The sequence below is a fragment of the Pan paniscus genome, chromosome 5, assembly GCF_029289425.2.
Source record: "Pan paniscus chromosome 5, NHGRI_mPanPan1-v2.0_pri, whole genome shotgun sequence".
Taxonomy (NCBI): Eukaryota; Metazoa; Chordata; class Mammalia; order Primates; family Hominidae; genus Pan; species Pan paniscus.
In genome coordinates, this window is record NC_073254.2 from 175,009,191 (window position 1) to 175,023,747 (window position 14,557).

At 47.8% G+C, this 14,557-nt stretch overlaps 2 protein-coding genes across 5 annotated transcripts in view; both read left to right on the forward strand.

Annotated features, from left to right (window-relative positions):
* The window catches only part of SCAF8 (SR-related CTD associated factor 8), a 259,488-nt gene extending 254,746 nt beyond the window's left edge, over positions 1 to 4,742 (forward strand). Inside the window, exon 24 of the transcript XR_008625800.2 lies at positions 1,282 to 4,742. The gene's annotated coding sequence lies outside the window, so the exon portion shown is untranslated. The remainder of the gene's footprint in view (positions 1 to 1,281) is intronic.
* A 2,239-nt stretch (positions 4,743 to 6,981) lies between these two features.
* Positions 6,982 to 14,557, forward strand: part of TIAM2 (TIAM Rac1 associated GEF 2) — a 264,916-nt gene continuing 257,340 nt past the window's right edge. The window contains exon 1 of one of the 4 annotated variants that reach the window (XM_008974986.4): positions 6,982 to 7,222. The gene's annotated coding sequence lies outside the window, so the exon portion shown is untranslated. Of the gene's footprint in view, positions 7,223 to 7,319; positions 7,946 to 14,557 lie in introns of those variants that run through there. The other 3 variants (XM_055114256.2, XM_063605529.1, XM_063605527.1) reach the window with 3 other exon arrangements.

Sequence of the window (14,557 nt, forward strand, 5' to 3'; positions counted from 1 at the left end):
TGGCTCATGGTTCTGCAGGCTGTACAGGAAACATGGCGGCTTCTGTTTGGCTTCTGGGGAGGCCTCAGGGAACTTACAGTCATGGCAGAAGGCGAAGGGGAAGCAGGCAAGTCTTAAGTGGCGGGAGCAGGAGAAAGAGAGATATGGGGGAAAGGTGCCACATGCTTTTAAGCAACCAGATGTTGTGAGAACTCACTCACTACACAGTACTAATGGGGGATGGTGCTAAACCGTTCATGAGAACTCTGCCCCATGATCCAATCATCTCTCACCAGGCCCTACCTCCAACACTGGGGATCACGATTTGACATGAGATTTGGGTGGGGACACAGATCCAAACTATATTACTAACTATAAATGATGAAAAACGAAGCAAACTTAACATCAGTTTTTATCAACTTAAAACAACCAATATCACAGGTAACTTTTTTTTTGGGGGGGGGTGGAAGATTATTTATTTATATATTTTTTATTGTACTTTAAGTTCTAGGGTACATGTGCACAACGTGCAGGTTTGTTACATAATGTATACATGTGCCATGTTGGTGTGCTGCACCCATTAACTCGTCATTTACATTAGGTATTTCTCCTAATGCTATCCCTTCCCACTCCCCCCACCCCACAGCAGGCCCCCGTGTGTGCTCTTCCCCTTCCATCACAGGTAACATAATCCTTAAAAGGATTTATGTTTTGAGGGTAAAGGCCTAGGTGAAAAGTCTTTTGCTATGTCCTGTAGGGTATCTGCATGTGGGGTACACAGGAGCCAGGCTAATGCACGAGCAACTTGGGCTGCTGCACCCAAAACTCCCTCGCAAATTTAAGAATGGCACGCTTCCCAGGAAGCACTGAGGACCACTGTCTCCTCTTCAGAGATGCCTGGAGATGCTTTCCAGCTCAGGAATTGGATAGAGACAATACTGGTCCTGGCCAGGAGTCTCTGTAGTCCCATCCAAGGTTTTTAGTTCTGGAATCTTGAGCAATTGTCTAAACAAAACATAGATCTTTTATCATGGTGTAGTAATCCTACCAGGTAGCCTTTCATTTTTTAGTATTCCTTCAAAGATACATATATTAGACTCTAGTAATTTGTTGGTGGGAAGGACAGCTGGTAAAATAAATCCAAGAGAAAGAAAGAAAACACTTGTGTGCACCCACATGCCTGTTCCTTCAACTACACACCATATGCACATGCAAATGGTTTGAAGGCAATGGAGGGTGGATCGAAATTTGGGCTAAAAGCAGCTTTTTGGAATTCCAGTCACACCTACCTCTTTCTTTCAGGGATTTGAAAAATGCGGTGAAGTGAATCAAGCGGGCTCCTGAGCGCCAGCTGAGAGGCTCATTTGTATTGGGCCAAGTGATCTTCAGGAGGGAGAATTGCAGCCTTCCTCCAAGAGGCTGTGCTCTAGGAATTTCAACTACAGAAGTAGCCTGACCCATTGGCAGAACTGTCTGCCTCTGCTGGAGAGACAGCTGGACTTGAGCCTGTGCAATCTTCACCCCTTGGCTAGATCTTGAGGCCTGGGAGAGGCAGACTGTGTATTAGCCTGTTACCATGATGGGGAATTAAGCAGTAGAAATGCAGTTAGTAAAAGTAACCATTGCTGGATCCTAGTTCTCTTCTACAAACAGGCTGTAAGACTGTATTTGAGAAGGGCCGGGCACGGTGGCTCACACACGTAATCCCAGCACTTTGGGAGGCCGAGTCAGGTAGATCACCTGAGGTCAGGAGTTTGAGACCAGCTTGGTCAACATGGTGAAACCCCGTCTCTACTAAAAATACAAAAAATTAGCTGGTTGTGGCGGTGCACACCTGTAATCCCAGCTACTGGGGAGGCTGAAGCAGGAGAATTGCTTGAACCCGGGAGACGAAGTTCACAGTGAGTGGAGATCGCGCCATTGCACTCCAGCCTGGGCAACAAGAGTGAAACTCTGTCTCAAAAAAAGAGAAACAAGACAGTATTTGAGCTCCTTAGAGACAGGTGTTGAATGCCATAATTTTTTGCCGGTATTGCCATTGTGTGGGTGTGGTGAAGGTCCTTTCTGTAGCCAGTGGTGCCCAGGCTGAGGCAGAGAGTTTACGTGGCAGCAAGACTCTTCCTTCAGGTGTTGTGAACAAGAGTTAATATTGCTTCAAAGAATTGTCCAAAAGTGACAGTGGTGTGTTAAGGAACCTCTCTTTGAGGCAGAACTCAGAGGAAGGATAACTTGTCTGTTGAAACTAAGAGACAAGTACTTGAATACCTTCTGGTCCTGGGAAGCTTCTGGAAACCAATTCAATGCCCCAAACACTGATAGGCACCTTCCATATATGTCAGGAAATATACTAAGTGATCAGGGATAGACAGATGAGTTGGGCATGATCCCTTCCCTCACAGAGTTTAGATCTGGGTAATCCAGGTCTAAAGACTCTGCAAGAGAATATTACAAAATGTTTACCTCTTGATAGTGAGATTACAGCTAATATTATTATTAATAATTTTTTTTTTTTGAGACGGAATCTTACTCTGTTGCCCAGGCTGAAGTGCAGTGGTGTGATCTCGGCTCACTGCAACCTCCATCTCCTGGGTTCAAGTGATTCTCCTGCCTCAGCCTCCAAAGTAGCTGGGATTACAGGCACACGCCACCATACCCAGCTAATTTTTGGTATTTTTAGTAGAAACAGGGTTTCACCATCTTGGCCAGGCTGGTCTCGAACTCCTGACCTCATGATCCACCCGCCTTGGCCTCCCAAAGTGCTGGGATTACAGGCATGAGCCACCGCGTCCAGCCTATTATTATTAAATTTTTTAGGACATAATAGGATACTGTAGCTGAGTAGTTTTGAAGCCTTGGTGGTTATCAAGTGAGTGGATGTTGAGGAAAGTGGGGCTGCCTTTTTAAACATGCTGCTCTTTTTGTCTTTGCAAGGGGTAGAAATTTGAATTTGTCTTTGGGGGTAGATTCTTCTGTAATTCCCTTCTGGTTCCTTAGCCTTCTGTCAAGTTTTGTTGACTCTCACCTCTTGGTCGTACCTGTGAAAACTAGGAGAGGAGGCACCCTGTGCCTCCAGGTGAGGCGAAGCCCTTGGGGGAGGAATGCATAGAGACAATTGCAGCCAAGGGAGTCATGGACAGGAACAAAACTGCCGGCTGAGGGACATGTGCCAGCAAGGAGAGACGTGTAGCAATGTTAGTATTCATCTGGAATGTGCTGGAAGAGTTTGGGAGGGGAAACTGGATGATGCCTGGACTTTCTGAGCCTGTAGAATATGCTGGTTAGTGGATCATGGCCTCTTAGCCCCAGGTTCATCCTTTTCACCTTCTCTGTAAAAATGAATCTAGGCTTTATTATTATTATTATTATTATTATTATTTGAGATGGAGTCTCACTCTGTTGCCCGGAGTGGAGTGCAGTGGCATGATGTCGGCTCAGTGCAGCCTCTGTCTCCTGGGTTCAAGCGATTCTCTTGCCTCAGCCCCCCGAGTAGCTGGGATTACAGGTGCACGTCAGCACACCTGGCTAATTTTTGTATTTTTAGTAGAGATGGGGTCTCACCACGTTGGCCAGGATGGTATTATTATTATTTTTTGAGACAGAATCTCACTCTGTCGCCCAGGCTGGAGTGCAGCGGTGTGATCTCAGCTCACTGCAACCTCTACCCCCCGGGTTCAAGGGATTCTCCTGCCTCAGCATCCTGAGTAGCTGGGATTACAGGCGCGCACCACCATGCCTGGCTAATTTTTGTTTTTTTAGTACAGATGGGGTTTTGCCATGTTGGCCAGGCTGGTCTTGAACTCCTGACCTCAGGTGATCCACCTGCCTCGGCCCCCTGAAGTGCTGGGATTACAGGCGTGAGCCACTGCACCCAGCCAGATCTAGACCTTTTAAACAACTGCCTTTGCCAACTGGCTTGTTGTTAAGCATAGTGGACATGGGGCATGGGAGAGACACTGCAGGAGGACAGAGCTTTGCCTCCGGGTTGCCAAGCTTCTGCTCAGCAGGCTCCTGCAGCTTGGGAGGCTTCTCTGGGAGCATCCAGCAGCCACCTGTTTCTTCCAGAACCCTGCTTTTGTAGGTGCATTTGTAGTGAAAAGCCTCCATGAGACGCCTCCCTGTGAACAGCTTTCTTCATACTCTAAAGGGTAGATATCCAGCAAGTTCTAAAGGTTGGATTACCAGCAAGTTCCACTGGAAGACACCTCAGTGACCTCTCTGCCATTTAGTGAACCATAGCTGTGCCCTCCCCAACAGGGTCTGGGTCTCAACCCCAGGGGAAGGAGAAGCTTCCCTTGGGTGCACTCTCTCAGCCCTGGGGCAATGACTGCTCCTTCAGTCCTTCCATCTGCTGTTCCTATTTTCTTTTCTTTTCTTTTCTTTTTTTTTGCGACGGAGTTTCGCTATTGGAATGCAATGGCGTGACCTTGGCTCACCGCAACCTCCACCTCCTGGGTTCAAGCGAATCTCCTGCCTCAGCCTCCCAAGTAGCTGGGATTACAGGCATATGCCACTATCCCCGGCTAATTTTGTATTTTTGGTAGAGACAGGGTTTCTCCATGTTGGTCAGGCTGGTCTCTAACTCCCGACCTCAGGTGATCTGCCCGCCTCGGCCTCCCAAAATGCTGGGATTACAGGCATGAGCCACTGCGCCTGGCCTGCTCTTCCCATTTTCTTTTGTCTTTCTTACTAACCTAGTCAATCCCCCACTACTCCAAGTCCCGTTATAGTTAATAATTCTTTGTATTAAACTTTCACTGTTGAAATCATTGTGTAGCCTCTCTCTTGGTTGGACCCATATGTACACACGTGGGTGGGATGGGAGCTCAGACTGGTTACTTGGCTGTCAAGGGACGGTGTCTCACAAGAGGAGAGGAATTAGAGCCATCTGGGTTCTATATATTTTTTCAAGTTTGTACAACAAACATGTTACTTTTATAATCAGAAAAATATTTTAAAATAGTGTGAAAAATGCAATAAAAGAAGCAAGAAAAATAAAAGCATACCAGCACCCCCCCACCCCCCGTCTCAGTGTGGTAGGTGTGAGTCAGAAGTAAGAAGTAAATAAGTGTTGGCCGGGCGCCATGGCTCACACCCTAATCCCAACACTTTGGGAGGCTGTGGGCAGATCACTAGAGGTCAGGGGTTCGAGACCAGCCTGGCCAACATGGTGAAACTCCATGTCTACTAACAGTACAGAAATTATCTGGGTGTGGCGGTGCATGCCTGTAGTCCCAGCTACTTGGGAGACTGAGGCAGGAGAATCACTTGAACCCGGGAGGTGGAGGTTGAGCGAGCTGAGATCGTGCCGCTGCACTCCAGCCTGGGCGACAGAGACAGACTCCATCTCAAAACAAAGCAAGCACCGCCTCCCCCACCCCGCCCACAAAACAGTAAATAAGTGTCAAGGAAGAAAAGGTCTTTGGAGGTGATGCTTGAATTGAGCATGGAAGAGTGAGTGGAGTGGGAGGATATTTTCCTAGGCAGAGCCAAGTGCGCAAAGATGCAGACAAGACCAGGGGAGGGCCTACGGAGTGGGAGGGGCCAGTCACTACTAGTTCGGTGTGTACAGAGCCTGTGGTGGTTGAGGGTGGAGAGCAGGTCTGTCCGATCCCCGCAAAGCCTGGAGGCTTCATTTTGATACTGGGTGTGTTGTGGGAAAGCTGATTTCATTTGTCTTTTTGACTCACAGTTCTCCACGGATCTCCCGTTACGGAGACTGGGTCGTATTCACGCACTGCACCTAACTGACCAGGGCCCTGGCTGCTGTGCTCTGAACTCCAGCACTGGGATTGTGCCCAACGCCACCCTTCTCACCTGGCCGCTCCCAGCCAAGGACTGGTGGCAGCATGGACACGAAGGCAGGCAGGTTCCGGGGAGAATCGGGATCCCCATGATGCGTAATTTTGGCTGAAGGCCTCACGGATGATCTTGCTGAGCTTTTCTTAGACTGCAGGGAGGCCGGGATGGGTGCTTCCCTCCCTCCTTCACTTGGGCTCTGATTTGCAGAAGGCCCGGCCCTCTCCAGCTCTCACGGCTCCCTCCTCATTTAGTTCCACGGCCATTTCCCCCAAGAAAACCCTCCGCATCTAGTCCTGAGTGGGCGCTGCTTCTCGGAGGACCCACCCTAACACATGGCCTGCATCTACCTTCCCTTCCCTCTCCTCTCCAGGGTGGAGCCTTTTTCAAGGCGAGGAGAGTGATTCCAGGCAGCTTTCATTCCTGGGTCTCCTTAGCTCCCTCGCCCTTCCCAGCATCCGGGCCCACTGGGCCACTCAGGCTTTTCTAATAAAAATCGCAGCTTTGGCCCGGTGCCGTGGCTCACGCCTGTAAGCCCAGCACTTTGGGAGGCCGAGGCGGGTGGATCACCTGAGGTCGGGAGTTCGAGACCAGCCTGACCAACATGATGAAACCCCCATCTCTACTAAAAATACAAAATTAGCCGGGCGTGTGGCGCGTGCCTGTAGTCCCAGCTACTCGGGAGGCTGAGGCAGGAGAATCGCTTCAACCAGGAAGCGGAGGTTGCGGTGAGCCGAGATCGCGCCATTGCACTCCAGCCTGGGCAACAAGAGCGAAACTCAGTCTGAAAAAATAATAATAAAAATCGCAGCTTCTCCACCTGGAAAGTCCCAATTCGACTGGCTTGGAGTGCCGACTCGATTGCCATCTCCGCTGCGAAGCCATCTCCTCTCAGAAGGGGAAGGAGATGGGAAGTCTCTGCGGCCGCTGACCTCAGTTTTGCGTGCCTTTCCTCGGTGGGACCCGGGAAGAGCCGTCTTTAAATTCTTTGGGGAAGGGACGGGGTCGCATTGGCGCATCGCATCCCCGGTAGCGGGCAGAGCCCCCAGCTCACAGTGAGCGCGTGCTCGATGTTTCTTGAATTGTTTTCATTATTTGTGTTGTTCCAAAGAAAGCGCGAGGGACACGGTCCGGGACCAGCCGGGAGCTGGCGCGGGGGTCCTGGGCCTGACGCTGGGCGGGACTGGGGCGTGTCCGGGGCGGGGCGGGGCGGGGCGGGAGGTGCGGTCGCGGCTCCGGCCTGGCAGGCGCTGCGCGCGGGGCCGGGGCAGCGGTAACCGTAACCGTGGCCGCGGCCGCCGCAGGCGCACAGCGCACGTCCAAGTGGAGAACAAAGTGACCCCCAAAACTTCTCCAACTCCTCCCGGCGTTCCCGCGAGGGCCACGCGCCGAGGGTAGCGGAGGGCGGCGCGCGACCGGCTCCACGGAGCCCGGCGCACGACCCGAGGTAAGGGGCGCCCGGGTGAGGGCGCAGGAGGGCGAGGACCGCGCTGGTTGGCGGCGGCTCCGGGTCTCCTGCGGGCGGGGCGGCGCGCGGCCGGCGGTCCCCTCCCTTCCCCTTTGTTGGCCGCCCCTTTCTGCCCCCGCTTTCCTGGGAGTCCCGCGGAAGGTCGCGGCTGCGGGGCGCGGCCTGGCACCCTCTCCCCGGAGGGCGGCAGCGTCCGGGCACAGCCTGGCACGGGGGACGAAGCACTTTCCAGAAGGCTCTGAAACTAGGTCCCCTCGCGCTGCGCGACACGCCAGGACCCACTTTCAGCCCCGGTCCCATCCCGGATGGGAGGAGGCGGCGCCCCGGCCTCCAGATACCGAGGTTCTCCCCCAAAGCCGAGCCGTGGGTGCCCGGAGGGGAGCGCCCGCTGCGCCCACGCCCGCCCGGCGACCTCGGAGCCTCAGAAAGGCGCTGCGGCGAAGCAGGATCCCAGGCGGTCGGCTCAGCGAGTGTAGACCGTGCGGTCCCTGCTCAGCCCCTCCGGCCTTTCCGAGCGCGGGAGCCATCCCGGACGGGCGCGGCTCCTGGGGGAGCTGAGGTGCCAAGTTTCTGTGAAAGCCGACACGTTGTGCCCCTAATGGATCCTATTTACCAAAAACAGTTCAGAAAGAAAAGAGTCCATTCTTCCAGCCATTCGTTGCTGACAGCCGCTGGAAAGGTCTGGGAGTAACATTGCACGAGGTATTTCTATCTTTAAGGAGCGGTGAAATTTAATATTGATGAGCTTGCATGCCTTTTTTTTTTTTAAATAGACAAATAGGTTAACTTTATTTAAAGAGGGAGAAGGCTGCTTGATTCCAAAGATAATTTCATTCAGGGGGAGGTTTTCCTGCTTTTCTCTGCAGAATTCAGGCAAGAGGCCACTTGGTGACACTCCTCAGCCTCCTTGGGTAATGGTGAGACCTTTATTTACTATGCGATGAAGGGCCTGGGATTCTCTTCTCATGGTTATTCACACATTCTACCTTTTGCTCCCCAAATGATGCTGACCACCTTATTTTAACAGACAACACCGGCTATCTCCAGTTCTCTTTCCAATAGATTTAAGCCAGAGTGTCTCTAAAATCTTACCAAGTTTCGTACAGGTGCGGATCATATGCTATAAATGTTTCAGTCCTAGGCTCTGGATAAAAAAGTGTCCATGGTTTTATAATTTGGGCTTAACCAGTAGAACTTGTGTGTATACACTCTTAGAAGTATTTCCTGATGTGCTTAAGATTGTTATGTTTTAAAAATATAGTATCATGATTGGTGCAGTTTTGTAAGCAAACTTTTGTTCCACCGGATTTTACCTGCTCACTTTATAGGAAAATAAAACTTGTTGCTTCAGGGTGTCAGAGGTTTTTGTGTTGGGTAAATGTAAAAGAACATGGCAAGGTATAACTGAAGAAGAGTTTATTATTTACAGTGGCAAAACACGCCCCTAATGACCTCAGAATCAGCTTTCAACACCTTCACATACCATACTAAGATGCTTCATAATGTGGCACCTGCCTGCCTTTCCAGTTCCATCTACTGACCTTCCCCAGGCCTCCTGGCTCTCCCCCGCTTGCGCACTGCGTGCTCTAGACACATCAAGCTACTCAGAAGTTGTTATTTCCAGACCATTGTTTGGAATGAATGAAATTCTGCTTACACTGTTCTTACTCCTCTTGCCCATCTGTCAATTACCCACACATTCTTAATGTGTCAGTCAAATACCTTCTCTAGGAAGCTTTTCTTCCTTATCCGTAGGCGAAGTTAAGCTCCTCCTCCTCCAGTAGTCAGTGCTTCTACTAGAACACATTTTTGTATATACCTCTGGCACTGCCACCTTGCACAGTTGTTCAGGCTGTTCACTACACAAGGTCATCTTGTCCAACAGGCAATTGGAGGCTGAAATCCGATTCACACCCCACTTGCCAAGCCTCTAGTGCGCTCCTCTCCATTGGAGAGGATACATTTGGCAATTTAACCAAAAGTACAGTATGGGTTAGTAGTGACCCTAAGCCTATCCCCACTACTGTACTTAGCATCCATCACTTCAACTGATGTAATAGGAGCTCAGTTAAGGTTTCTAGGTTCCGTGAATGAGTGAAGAAAGAAGGGATTTTTTTTTTTTTTTTTGAGACAGGATCTCCCTTTGTCGACCAGGCTGGAGTGCAGTGATATGATCTCAGCTCACCGCAGCCTCAGCCTCCCCAGCTCAATTGATCTTCCTTCTCTGCCTTCCAAGTAGCTGGACTACAGACGCGTGCCACCACACCTGGCTAATTAAAAACATTTTGTAGAGACGGGGTTTCGCCATGTTGCCCAGGCTGGTCTCAAACACCTGAGCTCAAGTGATCCACCCTCCTTGGCCTCCCAAAGTGCTGGGATTGTAGGCATGAGCCACCGTGTCCGGCCAGAAAAGATTACTTCTCACGAACTCTAGAAAGAAGTAAGAGTTTGGGGGCAGATTTTTTTGTATAAGTCAGTATACAGAAATATGCTTCAGTTTGCTTTATCTTATGTCTGGGCTGTTCAAATGATGCTTAGACAGATGTCTTCTCCTTGATTACAGGGAAGAATCTGCGAGTGTGAATTCATGGGTGGGCGTCAGGGATTTGTGTCAACATGTGGTGCTTTGTCAGCTGATGACTTTTCTAGCCACTCAGGTTTACGTGTCTAATCGTGATTTGCTAAGAGAGATAAGGGGGCAAGAAACTTGCAAGTAAGGCCCTAAAGAGCTTTGCTCGCATAAACATGTGCTAATAAATTGCATTGAAGTGCCGTTTTGTATATAAGAATTTAAGCCATCCTAAAGTGAGATGTCACAGAATTAAACTAAGAAAGTAAGAAGGGTTTGAGTCTGATTTATTTAGGATCTCCAATGAGATCAGTATTTAATATCACAGTTTTATGCATGAAAAATGCAGTTTTCATTGGGAAGGGGCCATTTGCAAGCTGAATTGGCTGCAAGAGTTGTAAAAATGCTCCAAATTTTGTATGTAGTTAAAAATTAACAATTTGTGGGGTGATCTGGTGGCATTTTTCAAGCTACAATCAATATGTGAATTATCATGCAAGCATTTATAAGATTGTGATATAAAATTATATACTTGTAGATGTCAAAAGTGTTTGCTAGTTATATGGAATCTTGGAATCTCTAGAATTCATAACATTGGAATAACTTTAAGGATAATATGGATCAATTCTCCCATTTTATGGGTAAGGAAACTGAGTCCCAGGAACTTATCCAGGGTCACTGAGCTTGTGTAGAGGCATAGCCAGGACGAGCTTTCAGATTTCCTGGCTTCGACTTCATATTCAAGTACCTATAAGAACAGCCTTCTGTATATTCCATCATTGGCCTCACTTGGGAAATCTTGAAGGTACAGGCTTAATTTTAAGATCTCAGGGAAAGAAAAGATTTTCAGTGCCAAACACAATGCCCTGGGTAAAGTAGGCATGTGATAAATATTTGCTGAGTGGAGGAATGAATGAACAAACCAGATGACAACTTCCTTATTTAAAGTAATTGATAAGAAATGATGCAAAGTCCATTTGGAGTGGAATTTGGCCCATGTGTTTGTATTTCTTAAATGCCATAAAAAGTATTGGTTAAACTTTATGGAAAAGATGGGCATCTCTATTATATATTCAAAGACATTTGATATGCTATAGGAAAAATAATTAATTAATTAATTAATTAATTAATTTTTTTGAGACAGAGTCTCGCTCTGTCACCCAGGCTGGAGTGCAGTGGCGATCTCAGCTCACTGCAACCTCCATCTCCTGAGTTCAAGCGATTCTCCTGCCTCAGCCTCCCGAGTAGCTGTGATTGCACCCACCACCACACCTGGCTAATTTTTGTATATTTAGTAGAGATGGGGTTTTGCCATGTTGGCCAGGCTGGTCTCGAACTCCTGACCTCAGGTGATCCACCTGCCTCGGACTCCCAAAGTGCTGGGATTACAGGCGTGAGCCACCGCTCCTGGCCAGGAAAAATAATTTTTATTTCTTTATTATTTTCTATAGGAGAAGTTAGAACTCCTAACAGAAAAGCGTAATGAAAAAGCTCAGGATTTGGAATCACTAAGTTTGTCTGAAAACTAGCTTTGCTTCTGCAGACCATAAATGTCACCGGCCTCAGTTTCTTGTAACTTCTTTTTTTATTTTTTTTGAGACGGAGTCTCACTCTGTATCCCAGGCTGGAGTGCTGTGGTGCCATCTTGGCTCACTGCAACTTCTGCCTCCCGGGTCCTGGTTCAAGCAATTCTCCTGCCTCAGCCTCCCGAGTAGCTGGGATTACAGGTACGTGCCACCATGCCCAGCTAATTTTTGCATTTTTAGTACAGACGGGGTTTCTCCATGTTGGTCAGGTTCGTCTTGAACTCCTGACCTTGTGATCCGCCCACCTCAGCCTCCCAAAGTGCTGGGATTACAGGTGTGAGCCACCGCGCCCGACCTCTTGTAACTCCTTAAATCTTAGAGTTGTTACAAAGATCAAACGAGCTGAAGTGCATGAAAGCACTTTGCAAACTTTGGAACAATGAACAGTAAGAGGAGTTAGAAGCTGTGGCAGTGACTACTTGGCCTGTGCATACATCATCTCATTTATTCCTCTGAATTAAAAAAAAGTAGACTTTTGTGGAATAAGGAAGAAATTCATGCTTAAACAACTCCCTCAATGTTAAACATGTATTGAGTGAGCCCCCTATGATGTGTTAAGAACTGTTAAGCTGGGCTGGGTGCGGTGGCTCACGCCTATAATCCCAGCACTTTGGGAGGCCAAGGGGCAGATCACCTGAGGTCGGGAGTTCAAGACCAGCTGACCAACATGGAGAAACCCCGTCTCTACTAAAAATACAAAAATTAGTGGGCGTGGTGGCACATGCCTGTAATCCCAGCTACTTGGGAAACTGAAGCAGGAGAATCACTTGAACCCGGGAGGCAGAGGTTGTGGTGAGCTGAGACTGTGCCATTGCACTCCAGCCTGGGCAACAAGAGGGAAACTCTGTCGCAAAAAAAAAAAAAAAAAAAGCATCCAAAAAACTGTTACGCTCTGAACACGATGGTCAGTAAGAGAACTTACTTTAAGTAGAGAACAGTAAGTGACATTAAGTGACACAAAAGCAAATTCCTTAAGTTTTAGGTGGAGGAGTGATAGGTCAGATTTGCATTTGAAACCAGTTCCGTTCAGGCACCTTGGCTTACGCCTGTAATCCCAGTACTCTGGGAGGCCGACGCTGGGGATCACTTGAGGTTGGGAGTTCAAGACCAGCCTGGCCAACATGGTGAAACCCTGTCTCTACTAAAAATACAAAAATTAGCTGGGTGTGGAGGTGCACATCTGTAGTCCGAGCTACTCGGGAGGTTGGGGCATGAGAATTGCTTGAATCCGAGAGGTGGAGGTTGCAGTAAACCAGGATTGCGTCACTGCACTCCAGCCTGGGCAACAGAGCGAGACCCCGTCTCAAACAAACAAACAAAAAAAGAAACCAGTTTCTTTTTCGATTGTTGTGAGTAGATTTAGGGAAGCAAGCCTGGAAGAAAGAAAGTCAGTGGTAACAGTGTAGATCATCAAAGGCGGTGGCAGTAGAATAGTGGGGACAGACATGGAAGAAGATTCCAGAAATATAAAGGAAGTGCGATGGACTTGGTGACTGAGAAAATGGAGGGCAGGGAGAATCACATCCAGTAAAGGATGACACCCAGGCTGCTCACCCATATGACAACCCAGAAGGAGAAGGTTGGAGACCTGTGGGATCCTTTACCCAAGTTCACGTAGTTTGAAATTTCACAGCTGAGATTTGAATCCAGGTCTGTCTGACCACATGATCCTTCCACTCTTCTATCCTGACCCAATGGTTAGCATGCCCTTAATTGTAAACAAATAAAGGATCTTAATAAAAATCATCTAGCATTTGAAAGCTTTTATTTTTTGTGAAATGTTTTTTCATAACATTAAGGAAAAAAAAATGCCCACGGATGGTTACCGCCAGCAGACATAGGCTGGTGCCCTGAGAAGGTTCCCTGCCAGAAGCGTATAATGTATTTCCTCTCCTGGATGTTACATGGCCTGGGCTCTGGCCCACTCCTCTCCAGGCATTCCATCGAGCTGGAAATTGGTCTGCTTTGTTTTCATTTATGAGGTTTGTAGATTGAGTAACAGAATCTGGACTGCAGTGTTCATTGTGTTTTCATGGTGTTGGATTACAAGCTTTCTTTTAAATTCATGGTTAGGTTTCTGAATGTGCCTTTTGGACATAGTTCTTCATGAGTTCCCATTACTAAGTGATTTCTTTGCATTGGGAACAGTATGTAAAACTCGAATTTTGAAGCTTCTTTTGTCAGTAGTTTGGGAAATGGCTTAATAAATAAGCTTGCAAATCTTTCCTTATGCTGGTGAAAGTGAAGGATTTTCATTGCTTTTAAAATATAGTGATGAATTTTAGTGCAATATTTTGTGTTATTTTAAAATTCAAAAAAATTATATTGTTGTTGTCTAGTAAAGAGCATTCTGTGCCTTAAGATTTTCATCTCTAAAAGAAGGATGACAGCAGTGCCTTCTTAGAATATTGTTTTGAGGATTGAGAAATTAATGAATTAACATAATACAGCTGGGTGTAGTGGCTCACGCCCATAATCCCAGCACTTTGGTAGGCTGAGGTGGGATGATCAATTGAGGCCAAGTATTTGAGACCAGCCTAGGCAACATAGTAAGACCCTGTCTCTGTAAAAAAATACAAAAACTAGCTGGGCATAGCGGCATATGCCTGTAGTCCCAGCTACTAAGGAGGCTGAGATGGGAGGATTGTTTGAACCCAGAAGGTCGAGGCAACAGTGAGCCATGATCACGCCACTGCACTCCAGCCTGGGTGACAGAGCAAGACCTCGTCTCAAAATAAAATAAAATTAGCATAATATGCTTAGAACCTGGTCTGACGAAATGAGAAAGTTCACTAAGTGTTTTCTATTTCTTTCTGTCATTTTTTTCCTTGCATTATTCCCTGTCTGGTTAACCCCCAGTCATCCACGGAGACCCAGAAAAGCCTTCCATCTGAGTTGCTTCTTGGGTACTTGTGTCTATATCAATTGTTGCATTCATCATATAATATTTAATTCTTGATGACTTCTCCATCACACAGGGAGTGCTTTGCTTGTTTTATTTATTTATTTATTTATTTTTGACACAGAGTTTCGTTCTGTTGCCCAGGCTGGAGTGCAGTGGTATGATCTCAGCTCACTGCAAACTCTGCCTCCAGGGTTCGAGCAATTCTCCTGGCTTAGCCTCCCAAGTAGTTGGGATTACAGGCACCCACCACCACA